This window comes from Silene latifolia, chromosome 4 (assembly GCF_048544455.1).
Source record: "Silene latifolia isolate original U9 population chromosome 4, ASM4854445v1, whole genome shotgun sequence".
Lineage (NCBI taxonomy): Eukaryota > Viridiplantae > Streptophyta > Magnoliopsida > Caryophyllales > Caryophyllaceae > Silene > Silene latifolia.
In genome coordinates this window covers 85438271-85449171 of record NC_133529.1, presented here as the reverse complement: position 1 = coordinate 85449171, position 10901 = coordinate 85438271, and positions in this window count along the sequence as shown.

Below are 10901 nucleotides of genomic sequence, written 5' to 3'. Positions count from 1 at the left end.
TTTGGTATAATTCCTTTTACTCTTTAATCTTTATTGTTCATTTCTTCATTCTATTATCATGTTTATACTTGTTGTGATAACTGACACCATTAATGACATGTTTCGCATGATAATGAGTGAGTAGTCTCTTAGCTAGGATTAGTGGGTAATTAAGGAAAACCAACATGGGATTGATTCATGCTTAATCTAATATGTTCACATGATTAAATTGCTTGCTTGTTGTGATGTCAACTTTATGCACATGTTATGTTTGATGAAATGCTAAGCCTATGAATCCTTGCATTTACAACCATCTCTTATCTACTCAACTTGACTTGTAAGATATAAACCAACTCGAGTCTTGTTAGACCATGCATAGAAGTTGATTAGGGGGAAAGTAAGTCGACTTGTAGGTGTTGTACAATCTAATCGATTCGGCTCCGGGACCCAACTCTTCCTAAGAACCGTAAGATATAACCCAACTCGGTTCCCCCACAACATTAATTGCTTGCAACCATGTAAACATGTTTGTATGATCAACACCATGAATCCCCTATGACCCCATGATATCCTAGCACTTTTAATCATTTGTTTACATCTTTCCCTTTATTGCTTGTTTTACTTTATTTCTTGCATTAGTCTAGACACAACTACAAACCCAACCAAATTGTGACACTAGCATAAATGGAGATAGATAGACTTAGAACCCAAAGCACACCGTCCCATGGATCGACCTCGACTTACCGCTAACTAGTTGTTTGTTGAGTATTATAAATGTGTTTGATTGGGTGTACAACGACACGCCCACGATCAGGACCACTGCACCATTCTTCCATGAAATTAACTACAGAAAAACTACGAGAAGCCTTGACTTTAGAAAGTACCCAGCTAGCCAACAAGATAACAGCAACCTGTGCATAATGGAAAAATATCAATCTGCATCCTGCTTTGTTTCAGTGAGTTTTACCCCATTGCTTTTTAATTTTCACTTAGTTACCTCAATTCTAGCTTATAATATATTTAATGTTGTTTTTACTCACCCTAAAAGAGATCTTGGCCCTTGGATGCTAGGTTATCCGAATTGTAATGTAAGACAAGGCCTATATAAGGACCTGTGTCTCAACTATTTGATGAAGATTATTTTTGAATGAAATTTAGCCTTGAGACTTCTTTCAAAACCTTTAAACTTGTGTTTAAACAGTAGTTTGAGTCATGGCCTGATAATTAGCCTGTGATCAATGACGTAGCTAGGTTAGGGCCAACGTGGGCCTTGGCCCGGGGTCCTTTTTTGAATTTCTATATTTATTAGAAAACAGCACGAATATCATCTAACTTTAGTGGCATAGTTGGCTAAAACTTTTCTAATAAGAAAACTTAATCTAGAGGTCGCGTGTTCGACTACACAAGGATGCATCCCTTACGTAACATGTAAAATATGAGATATTAAAGACCAAAGACTAATTTCGGCCCCACCTACAATTCCGTTCTGGCTACGTCCCTGCCTGTGATCTCTGTGGCTAATTGATAAAAGTCAGTCTAACATAATTAATTTGAACCCGTGCTTGACCGTGGTTCATGTTAATTATGTTGTGCAAATATAGACTTTTAATCCTGTGTTAACTGTGGATTCTGAGTCTATATTTACTTAAGTTAATCTCTTAAAATTCCTGTGAGAATTCTGTGGGAGTTTAGGGCTTTAACTATATCTCTTTTTAAATCAATTCAGTCCAATCACTACAATCCGTCCTTTGTCTGCAATTTCCTGAGCAGGCAGATTCTGAGCAGTCTTAAAAATACCTAAACTTTAGCATAAATCTTGAAATTTGGCACAGTTTTAGTTCAGCCCTTAAACTTAATTGTCACAAAAATTAAGGATTTTTAAGGGTCATTTGATATTTTTAGTGCCTCCTGCAAACAACTCTAGTTTTGTTGTAAAACCCTGGGTTTTACACTGCATTTACGTTTGTCTCTCCTCTTATAGCTTAAAGATGCCGCCAAAGAGATCTGCTTTGTACACTAGGGCGCAAGAGATGAGTGTAGATGAGATCTTTAAGATGCGCTTATCGATGCCCTGAAAAAGTTTGGGAAAGACAAAGAAGCCGGGTGGACTTTGCCAAGATGAGCACTACGATAGCCCGCTTCAACCCAAAGGAGTATATGGGTACCGGTGCGCCAATTTTGCTCGATAATTGGCATAGGGAGATGGAGAACATCTTGAATGTGGTTCACTGTCCCGAGGACTTCAAAGTGAAACAAGTTGCGTTCTAATTGAGAGATGTTGTGAGAGAGTGGTGGGACAAGGTAAGGGAGAGTGCCCTAGACTTGTATGTGAAGCAGGGTAAGTCAACGATACCATGGAGTGAGTTTAAGAGAGCTATGTGCCGGGAGTTTGTACCTGAACATGTTTGTAGTAAGCTGAGGGAGGAGTTTGATTACTTTTAGATGACTCCGGATATGACGGTGGCTGAGTACTATCATAAGTTTAATGAGAAGTCGAGGTATGCAGAGGATATGGGGCTGAATCAAGAGAACTTGGCACTGAGGTTTCAGATGGGCTTGACTTACAAGATAATGGAGAAGCTACCAGTCGGGGTCCTTACAGATGTTAAGGAAGTTTATGAGCGAGTAGGGAGGGCTGAGAGGTTGGTCGAAATGGCCAAAGAAAACAAGGAGAAGGGTACCGAGAAGAGGAAGGCTGAGAGTGAGGGTGGTGGTCAGTCCAGTTACAATAGGGGTAACCGCAACCAGGCGAGGGCTTACTCATCGGGATCGGGGTTTAGTAGTGGAACTTCCTATGGGCGTGGTCGTGATGGTGGTAGTAGCAGTTGGGGTATATCTTGTTACAACTATGGCGATATGGGCCACAAGAGACATGAGTGTAATAGTACTGTGGGAAGAGGTTTTCAGAGGCCGTCACAGGGGAGTTTCTCTCAGGGCCCACCTCAGAGTTATGCTAGCAACAGACTGATTGGGTCATGGAGCAACCATGGAGGTCAGAGTAACAACAACGGTGGATCTAGCCGCAATGGCGGTAACTCTTATCCGAAACCGGCAGCTAACAACAACCAGGGGTCAGCTGTCAAACCATGTACTTCTGCTAATACAGTCCAGGGAGGTGGACAAAAGACCAGTGGCAAGTTATTTATGATGGACAAGAAAGCTGCTGAGGATGATGCTCACGTGATCACGTGTACCATTGTTGTTAATGGTGTTTTTACCTTTGTTTTGTTTGATTCTGGGGCGTCACATTATTTTGTATCGTCGAGTCATGCTATGCTTTTGGGTTTGAGAGAGTTTGAGCCGGTAAAAGATGAGGTTTTTATACCATCGGGTGAGTCAGTATCTTGTGGGAGGTTGTATAAGAGTGTATCTATGATATTTGGCAGGTTGACCTTTCAGTGGATTTGTTAGAGTTTCCTATGGATGGTTTTGAGATGATAGTTGGTATGGATTGGTTAGGTAAGTACAAGGCTAGAATAGATTGTCACCAAAAGAGAGTCTCTTTTAGAGGTCCTAAGGGAGTTAGTGTGTCTTAGGGTGGTTTTGTTATCAAACCCAAGGTCAAAGTGATTGCAGCGGTGACATTAAGTCTTATCTGAGGAAAGGATGTCCTCTGATTCAATGCCATGTGAAAGACCATAGTAAGGTGAGTTCGACAGCTAATCAGATACTAGTGGTGGAAATTGTAACACCCACGAATTTCTCATTTTGACATTTAAAATTTATTTAACCGTTTAATTACTTTATTTCATATTTTTAAATTCTTTAATTTAATTAATTCATTTTAAACATAATTTTTATAAAAGCTATAATTTTAAAGCTTAATTTATATAAAAATACGTATTATTATACTCCCATACCGTCCCCACCCTATCTCCTCCTTCCTTCTTTTTCAAAATCAAATAACAGCAGCAACATTCACCTCTACCAACAACATACAACTGCAACACCATTTCCGTCACCTTCAACCTTCGATCCCGACCCCATTTCTCAACCAAATTCCATAATTTTTATACCTCTAGCTTCCTCTTCTCGTCCTCCTTCTCTGTATGTAAGAAAGAGGTCATCTTGTCCTCTGTATCTGTTCGACCGTTCCTTTTATGGCTCGAATTTCCTTGCTAAATTCGTGTTTTGTGATGTCTAGGTGCAAGCTTGGATGGTCCGGAGTAGCTTTGAGTCAGAATCGGGTTCGTTGAAGAAGTTATAAGGTAACGGTGATAGGTTACTCGACAAGTGTCGAAACTTCGTCCCTTGTCTCGGTTTTTACTGAGTTTATCATCAAGTTTTAATCTTTATGTGTTTCCTCATGTGTGGAGTTAATTTCGTGGAGCTTGGGTTCAGTGTATTTGGATATTAGTCGTTTCCATGGCTTAATCTTCATGATGTAGCCGTCTATGAAGCTAGTGTTGCTTGTTGTCTCTTCGAGGATCTGTATACCTTGCTTGCTGATTATCTGGATTTACTCATGGCGGGAATTTGGACGGTGTTTATCCTTGTTTAAGTTGTACTCTTTCCGTCTCGAATTTGTCTTTTGTTGTCTGTCAGAAATCGTATATTTGCTAGGCTGCTCACCCCTGTTTTACCCTCCCTTTTACCATTTTCGTTCTCAGTTTTGGGGCGGATTTAATGGTCCCTCGGATCGGTTTTCCTGCTTATGTATTTACGCTAAAGTCGTCACCTGTTTATTTAATTTTTGCCGCTTGGAAAACTCGGGGTTTAGACTGTCAGAGTCCTGTTTTATACCGTCCTTAGGACTGTTTTGTGCGGGTACAGGGGGAAAGTGAATGAACTGTGCTCTCCCCTTATTTTTCTTCATGTGCTTGCCGTTTCATTTTTGTGAGTAATTGTGTTGGGCTCACCAACATGTAATTCGTGGGCTCACACTATTTTAAATTTTGGACTCACTTTATCTCATGTGTTGGATTCGTAGGTTTCTCCTTAGACGGGCCAACCTATTATCATGGGAATGTATACAAATGAGCTACTTGTGTTGGTTCCATTTTATTCTGTAAATTTTCACCTGACGTAAATTATCCATTACCACTTGTTATATTTTATTTATTTTATTAAACCGGCATGTGACATTAGTAATCCCATTTGTACTTATGGTGAGATGCAAGCCATAAGTATGAATGTGACATTAGTAATCCCGTCCCAGATATTTGTTTGTTGTATTTGGCCATGTTTTAAAGGTAAGCGCTGAGCCAGATACTGGTTTGTTGTGCCTCGGACATGTTTTAAAGGTAATCTCTGAGTCGGGCAATTGTTTGTAGTATTTGGACATGTTTTAAAAGTAACCGCTGAGCCAGATACTTAATGTGTTGTACCTTTGACATGTTTTAAAGGTAAACTCTGAGTCGGGTATATGTTCGTAGTATTTGGACATGTTTTAAAGGTAATCGCTGAGCCAGATACTTTATGTGTTGTACCTCTGACATGTTTTAAAGGTAACCTCTGAGTCGGGTACTTATTTGTAGTATTTGGACATGTTTTAAAGGTAACCGCTGAGCCAAATACTTTATGTGTTGTACCTCGGACATGTTTTAAAGGTAACCTCTGAGTCGGGTACTTGTTTGTAGTATTTGGACATGTTTTAAAGGTAACCGCTGAGCCAGATACTTTATTTGTTGTGCCTCGGACATGTTTTAAAGGTAACCTCTGAGTCGGACACTTGTTTGTAGTATTTGGACATGTTTTAAAGGTAACCGCTGAGCCAGATACTTTAGAGGTTGTGCCTTGGACATGTTTTAAAGCTAACCGCTGAGCCAAGGTACTTAAGGACTTCTATCTCGGACATGCTTTAAAGGTAGCCTCTGAGCCGGATGCTTTGCTTATTATGTGATGTTAGTAGTCCCATTTCGCGTATTGTATGTTATTTGGTTTTCAAAGTTTATGGCTAAGGTTTCCATTCACATGTATTATTATGTAATCTTGTTTATCCGTGACATATGATATTCTATCGTGTTTGTAGTTGTATTATGGTTTATGATGTTTTGGTTGGATTGTCTCATATGTATGTATCATATGCCTTATCTATGATTGACTACGCATGTTTTGAATGTTAGTCTCACGTCTCAGTGCTTGCATCAAATGGTTATATTTATGATGTTCTAATATGTTCCTGTTTATCTGTGTTTCGACATTTTGTAGCTGGGAGAACCTTGAGTTACTCCCTACTGACTGTGGCGTTCATGTTTAAATCAATGAGAGGTTGTGAAGATGCTTACGTGGAGAAGACGTGTGGGCTAGCAAAATTAAACCTTGGACTAGTAGTTGGTTTATTAGGATTGCTTAGACTCACCTGTCATTCGAGGGATATATTTTCCCTCACCTTGACTATCATGTTTGTATAAACTTAACTTTATTTCCGCATTCTTCATTTATGTTTTGGATTTTAATGAACCCGCGCTTTAAACTTTAAAAGTTTCAAAAATTTCCTAAAATTCCGCATTTTATTATTGTATTTTTCTTACCGTTATTGTGGGGGTTCACAGTTGGTATCAGAGCCTTTGTTGCTTCCGACGCACACACGTGTACCCCAAACTTAGTTTAAACTTGACCCTTGAATAATGAATGAGAGATGGGTAGAACTAAGGACCTAAGTTGGTAGTCTCTTTGTGTATGTTATTTGTTAGGTGCTAACTTGATTGATTTATTTGGTGTCTTGAGAAGATGGTGCGACCAACCAAGGTAGAGAATACTATCATGGGAGCCCTTACTCAAATTCTCCGGAATCAACAATATGCCAATGCTCAAGTCGATCATCGTCCTAATTCCCGTGGCAAGAGATCCTTTGTGCCTTCATCTTCGTCATCTGCTAACAAGAAGAAGAAGCCCTTTCCAAGAGGACAAGTACCAAGTGGACAAGTGCAGGGTGGACAAGCTCCCTCGTCGGAAGACAACCCTGAGGAGACCTGCTAGTGCTTCAAGTGTAGGCAAGCTTACCACCCCGGATTTGGATGATATGATATGCCCTTGACGTGTTACCTTTGCAAGAAGCCCGGTCATTTCATCAAGGATTGCCCCGAGAAGAAGAAGACTTCTCCTCCTCATGATCCGGAGGCTGAGCCAAGAAGAGTCGTTCGTGTCGAGAATCAAGTCGGAGCCGCCGTTCCTCCCGGCATCGTTACGGGTGTGTTTTCTATCCTTAATCAACCTTGCATTACTTTTATTCCGTGATACTCATCCTTCTTCTAAACTCCTTTTTGTTTTACCTTCAGAGTTTCTCTTTTATCGTTCATTCCGTCTTACCCTTGGAATTCTTTTTGTAACTTTTTCCTCTCGACTCACCTTTGTACCTTTCCCTTTTCCTTGACCATAAGCTTTATCGTATGTGCAGCTCCTATTCTTTCGGTTGTGCTTTCCCTTTCGAATTCTAATCTAGAAGCTTATGAAAAATTCTATCTTTGACATCCTTGTTGAGCTTATTTCAATTCTTACACCTAGGAAGTTCGTCATAGCTCTTTTGTTAGTTAAGTTTGGATCCTCTTAGCGTACTTTGTAATTATGATGTCAAAGTTACTTTTCAATTTGTACAATTTCTAAACATTTCAAGCTATCATTTTTGGTTCGTTGTTAAAAATTTATGTTGATATTACAAAACTTTACCTATTTGTAAAGATTTGAAAAATGAAAATTTGATTTAATTCTCTTTTGTTCTTTGAGTATAACTTCTTTTTATTGATTTTTAATTGCTAAACTTCAGTTACTTTTAATTTTGCTCAATTTCTAACTAACTTTGATTTATTTATGATTCTTTGTCAAAGTTTAATGTTATATTTTCAAGAAGTTAACTCCTTTTTGAATTTAAAAGTGAAACTTTTATTTTTATTTTGGCTTTTGCAAAAAAAATTTGAGTGGATTGTCATTTTCAATGGGTTTTTAACGTTGATAGGATGTTAGAACTCGTTATTAGAGACGTTTAATAACTTATTCTACACTTGTCGGCAAATGATTTTGTTTTAAACTTGTCTTTGAAATTGGAAAGTTAGCGCTCTTGTGTCCACGACAAGAGCAATTTCGTTTCATGAAGGAGACTTATACCTTTGGGAAAACTCTTCATAAATATTTTTGAAAGTATTTTGATTTTGGATTTCTGCAAATGATTTGATATTTGACCTAGTCTTTGATTAGGAATGCGATGTTCTTGAATGCGCAACGAGAACACTTACGTTCCTTTGATGAGAATCGGGTTCTGTTGGAAAATTCTACCTAAAACTTTTGAAAGAATTTTAATTTTTACAATAAGTAACCTTTTAATATTTTACTTACCAATTTCAAAGAGTCCAGCTTTATTTTTATAACTTTTCATTTTTACTTTCAATTTTCGAGGGCGCAACTTTTTAAAAGATGGGGTGATTGTAACACCCGCGAATTTCTCATTTTGACATTTAAAATTTATTTAACCGTTTAATTACTTTATTTCATATATTTAAATTATTTAATTTAATTAATTCATTTTAAACATAATTTTTATTAAATCTATAATTTTAAAGCTTAATTTATATAAAAATACGTATTTTAGTCAGATAGTAATAATAATGTAATAATAATATTATTATTAATAATAGTAAACTTCCGTCCTAAATTATAGTAGGATGATGACGAATTTCCGTCGAGCAATAGACCGTCACATTTTCATATGTGAAACTATTTCAATTCGGAACAATCCGTTTCCGAAAACACATCACTCTCACCTACCCACTTACACTCTACTTTTATATATATAATCTTATTATTATCATTATTTATTATTATTATTATTATTGATTATTATTATTATACTCCCATACCGTCCCCACCCTATCCCCTCCTTCCTTCTTTTTTGATATCAAAGAACAGCAGCAACATTCACCTGTAACAACAACATAAAACTGCAACATCATTTCCGTCACCTTCAACCTTAGATCCCGACCCCATTTCTCAACCACATTCCATAATTTTTGTACGTCTAGCTTCCTCTTCTCGTCCTCCTTCTCTGTATGTAAGAAAGACGCCATCTTGCCCTCTGTTTCTGTTCCGCCGTTCCTTTTATGGCTCGAATTTCCTTCCTAAATTCGTGTTTTGTGATGTCTAGGTGCAAGCTTAGATGGTCTGGAGTAGCTTTGAGTCAGAATCGGGTTCGTTGAAGAAGTTATAAGGTAACGGTGATAGGTTAATCGACAAGTGTCAAAATTTCGTCCCTTGTCTCGGTTTTTACTGTGTTTATCATCAAGTTTTAATCTTTATGTGTTTCCTCATGTGTGGAGTTAATTTCGTGGAGCTTGGGGTCAGTTTATTTGGATATTAGTCGTTTCCATGGCTTAATCTTCATGATGTAGCCGTCTATGAAGCTAGTGTTGCTTGTTGTCTTTTCGAGGATCTGTGTACCTTGCTTGCTGATTTTCTGGGTTTACTCATGGCGGGAATTTGGACGGTGTATATCCTTGTTTAAGTTGTACTCTTTCCGTCTAGAATTTGTCTTTTGTTGTCTGTCTGAAATCGTATATTTGCTGGCTGCTCACCCCTGTTTTACCCTCCGTTTTACCATTTTCATTCTCAGTTTTGGGGCGGATTTAATGGTCCCTCGGATCGGTTTTCCTGCTTATGTATTTACGCTAAAGTCGTTACCTGTTTATTCGATTTTTTCCGCTTGGAAAACTCGGGTTTTGGACTGTCGGAGTCCTGTTTTATACCATCCTTAGGACTGTTTTGAGTGGGTACAGGGGGAAAGTAAATGAACTGTGCTCTCCCCTTATTTTTCTTCTGCTTGCCGTTTCATTTTTGTGAGTATTGCTGTTGGGCTCACCAACATGTAATTCGTTGGCTCACACTATTTTAAATTTTGGACTCATTTTATCTCATGTGTTGGATTGGTAGGTTTCTCCTTAGACGGGCCAACCTATTATCATGGGAATGTATACAAATGAGCTACTTGTGTCGGTTTCATTTTATTCTGTAAATTTTCACATGACGTAAATTATCCATTACCACTTGTTATATTTTATTTATTTTATTTAACCGGCATGTTAAATTATGAAGTGAAATATTTATTAATATAATAGATGTATGAAATATTTATTATAAAAAGTTACTTTTAGTGAGTCGTATTTTAAATAATGTCTTGTATTGTTCGTTTGTGAGTCTTGATCCTATGGGATACTAGAGGTGAGCTATAAGCCCTCTAGTTGCGATATGATCGTCGGGATTGATGTTCTCATCTGTACTTATGGTGAGATGCAAGCCATAAGTATGAATGTGACATTAGTAATCCCGTCCCAGATATTTGTTTGTTGTATTTGGCCATGTTTTAAAGGTAACCGTTGTGCCAGATACTTGTTTGTTGTGCCTCGGACATGTTTTAAAGGTAACCTCTGTGTCGGGCACTTGTTTGTAGTATTTGGACATGTTTTAAAGGTAACCGCTGAGCCAGATACTTTATGTGTTGTACGTCGGACATGTTTTAAAGGTGACCTCTGAGTCGGGTACTTGTATGTAGTATTTGGACATGTTTTAAAGGTAACCGCTGAGCCAGATACTTTATGTGTTGTACCTCGGACATGTTTTAAAGGTAACCTCTGAGTCGGGTACTTGTTTATAGTATTTGGACATGTTTTAAAGGTAACCGCTGAGCCAGATACTTTATGTGTTGTACCTCGGACATGTTTTAAAGGTAACATCTGAGTCGGGTACTTGATTGTAGTATTTGAACATGTTTTAAAGGTAACCGCTGAGCCAGATACTTTATGTGTTGTTCCTCGGACATGTTTTAAAGGTAACCTCTGAGTCGGCAGTTGTTTGTTGTATTTGGACATGTTTTAAAGGTAACCGCTGAGCCAGATACTTTAGAGGTCATGCCTTGGACATGTTTTAAATGTAACCGCTGAGCCAAGGTACTTAAGGACTTGTGTCTCGGACATGCTTTAAAGGTAGCCTCTGAGCCG